The following is a 3,830-nucleotide window of genomic DNA, read 5'->3' on the forward strand; positions in this document are numbered from 1 at the left end:
GAGGTGCATAAACTGAACCATGTTACATTTTGCATTTGAAAGATTTACAGGTTTCTAGACATAGAAGCCATCCTAAATCTGCAAAAAGCAGTAAAATATATACCTCCAAACTGAAAACACTAACATTTCTGGAAGCTTAACTTTGATTACAGATATCAATTGCTGTAGACATTTGTTTTTCAGATTTTGACCATAAACAAAGCATGAGCCACTGAAGAACCAGCATTCATCACTTGCAATTTACAACCGTGTCTTTTTCTGCTCTATCTTTTCAATAATCCTTCTAGATTTGTCTGGGTTAGGCCTAGACTTTTTGTTTGTTTGTTTGTTTGTTTTTGTGTAAGACTTTGTAACAAGAAGAGTTGATTTTGATAGTTTGTAGAAATAAAATCAGTGCTGAAGCAATGACCTATTAACCTTGGAAGTGAGGGTCACAGTAGGCAAGGCGTGAAGACCTCGATTCTGCTTCTAGAGGCACAGGGACATGTTTTCACATGAGTAGACATGCTACCTATGCCATGCAAACTATGCTAGTTTGAATTCACTCAACTACATTAACCCAAATCAGTGTGTTGCACTTGCTACCCTTGAGATTCACTTGGAATAAAAAGTCTATGCCAGTCTGCGCACCAGAGCTCTTCCTCATTCTCTTCCTTCATTCTTTGGGCATACTTCAAACCCTGGGGAAAATTCTTATGACAAGTAGACAATCTGTCCCTTTGGTTGCACCTCTCTGGACCCACCTTCAAGAATTTTAAGAAGCGGGTGAAATTTTGCTTCAGCGATGCAGAGATTCTTTCTATTAGTACGTTGTCTAAAAAAATCTCTATAAAGATTTTTTTTTAAGAGATGATTAAAGAAAGTCACTAGTTCAACTGAAGCTCTTTCTGGGTGAACTGCAGGAAAAGTGTTATGTGTTCTCTGGTGGATGTAGGAAGTGGCAGGCTATAGATTTAATCTTTAAAAATTAAATATATATATACACACACATATATATTTACAGCATAATTTAATTCATGAGTGTGATTGTGTAGTGTTGCAATATTGCCCTCTGGGTAATGTTATACTGCTGATTTTATAGTTAAAATATTCAAAGTAGATGGGAACTACTGTAATAGAACAGAATTGATTATTTCATTTGAAAGGGACCAAGAATAAGTCCAACTGCCTGACAAATTCAGGGCTGACTAACAATTAAAGTGTGTTGTTAAGGGCGTTGTCCAAATGACAAACACTGACAGGCTTGGGGCATTGACCACTTCTCCAGGAAGCCTGCTCCAGTGTTTGATCACCCTCTGGAAAAGAAACGCTTCCTTATATCCAGCCTAAACCTTCCCTGACGTAGCTTTGAACCATTCCCATGCGGCCTATCAATGGATACCAGGCAGAAGAGATCAGCATCTCCTCCACTTACCCTTCTCAGGAAGCTGTAGAGAGCAATGAGGTCATACCTCAGTGTCTCTTTCTCCAGACTACCCATGTCCAGATTCCCCAGCTGCTCCTCAGAGGGCATTCCTTTCAGCCCTTTCACAAGCTTTGTTACTCTCCTCTGAATGCATTCAAGGACTTCACATCCTTTTTAACTTGCAGGGTCCAAAACTGTACACAGGGTTCTGAGTGAGGCTGCACCAACACTGAATATGATGGGATAATCACTCCTTTTGACCAGCTGGTTGTGCTGTGTTTAATGCACCCAAGGATGGGATTTGCTTTCTTGGCTGCCAGGGTAAATTTTGCATGTTTGCTTATGGGATATTGCATTATATTTGTAGTCAAGCCTTCTAATTCCTTCAAATACCCAGGAAAACTTATATACAAGAGACCATTAATTAAACTATCTTCATCTTGAATCATTCTGGGAAAAGGGATATGTGGTAGGAGATGTTAACACAAGCTTTGGTACATATTCACTGGAAGTCACTGTAAGCGTTGCAAGTTTCAGCAGTTCCTTTGTTTTAGAAGTTTTATGTACCATTACCATTAAGCCCAACTTCGTGACCACACTGAATGTAGCAGATCACAGGATGGGTTAAGATTTTAAAATATTACAATATGGAGGTGGGAAAGACAGAGTTGTGGAGTATTTGCCAAGAGTAATATGTAGAGAGGGATGCTGAAGGGAGAGGAAGAGGATGTTGGGCCAGAACCCTGCCTTTCAGCCTCTGCCCTCCCTCCTGCTGCCTGTGCAGGGGGCTACCAGGAGACATGGCCATCCCTCTGCTCCTGTTTTGCCCACAGCTTCACACCCTGCAGCAGGGAAGAAACCCTCTTTGCACTTCTCCATCCATCTCTGCTTTGTCTGCAGAAATGGCTCTCAAACTAGAGGTAAGAAGAAATGTGCCATGTTTGTGAGGGAAAAGGCAGGAGAAGGTAAAAACTAATTTAGGCTGAGGAGATGAGGACTTCTCCCATTTTATAGTTTGCAGACTGCTTTAATTCTTGTCGGTAACTCCCACAGAGAAAGTGGAATTACAGTGAACTATGACATAATTGAGGAAAAAACCAGGATCTTGTTTGATGATGACCATATACTTCTGTCTGCCAATAAAATTATGCACTCACATTTATTTGTGCTTTCACAGTAACCACTCATCCCACTTTTCTGCTGTTTTGTTTCTATAAGTTTAAAGAGTCTGAAATAGTGCATTACTCTTTCTTTATCTTGTCAGATTTTTATATATACTTCAACACTGAATGAACAAAATGACTGTTTTGACAATTATTTGCTGAAAATATTGTTATAGTTTCTAGCTGTGAAACTGAACTTACATTACCTCAACTGACCGGACCCATAGCAGACTCTCAGATGGAATGTATGCATCACTCTTTGCCAATTCAGAGGTTATTTAATACGGTATGTCTGGAACCAGCCTTTTTGTTGAAATTGTTTTGGCTAAGAAACTATCCAGATGAGTCTACTGCAAAACTATGTGCTTTGACTGGGATTTTCAGTCGGTCTGGAATCACTCTGCTCAAAAACGGGCAGTGTTAGAGGTTACTTCTTTTGGAGAATATCTCTGAAACCAACAGTTTGGTTACTGATTTTTATTTCATTTATTTATATATAGGATCGGTGCAACTCATGTATGCATGTATTGTATGCAAAACAACTTTGCCTTTATTTCTTTATTTTTTCACTGTCCATGTTAAAATTATTCAATAAAACATCAGGAGAGATAGGCGGATAAAGAGAGGGAAGAACTGTAATTTAGTCATGTGGATGGAAGCTAACATTTTGCAGTATTCTGTTCAGCCATGCATCATACTATCCAGAAATGGTTAGTTACTATGTTAATGGGAATAGCTGATGTATTGCAGTAAGTGCTGGCATTTTTCTGCTGTGATGATTTTTGTATGCACACTAATGAGCATTTTTCTTTTGACACTCTGGAACAAATTTTACTCTCAATCATACTAGTCTAAATCTAGGATCAGCTATCTTTTCTCATCAGTGTTAAGTCTTGATTTTTCTGGTGTTTTTAAACGAAGACTTAAAGCACATTTCCATCACACAGTGATAGTTAGGAGGATCTGAAATGCTGGGTTTTTATTTCTTTATGTTGGTGAAAGGAAGAGAGTTTGATTTAGCATAGTTAAATGTACTATTTCATACCTAAGTGTATAGCTATGTATATCATAGGCTATACTAACTAATAAAAGTCTGAGCTATCCTTGAAAACAGCAATCATGGTGAGTGAAATATTAAGCCCAAGTCAATAGACACTGCTGAGAAAGCAAAGCTTGTTAACCCGGGCATGACAGCCCCACTGCTGCTGCTGCTGCTCTTTGAAATGTGACTGAAAAGCTACTCTGGTAGAAAGGTGTTGATG

This window comes from Chiroxiphia lanceolata, chromosome 5 (genome assembly GCF_009829145.1).
Source record: "Chiroxiphia lanceolata isolate bChiLan1 chromosome 5, bChiLan1.pri, whole genome shotgun sequence".
Lineage (NCBI taxonomy): Eukaryota > Metazoa > Chordata > Aves > Passeriformes > Pipridae > Chiroxiphia > Chiroxiphia lanceolata.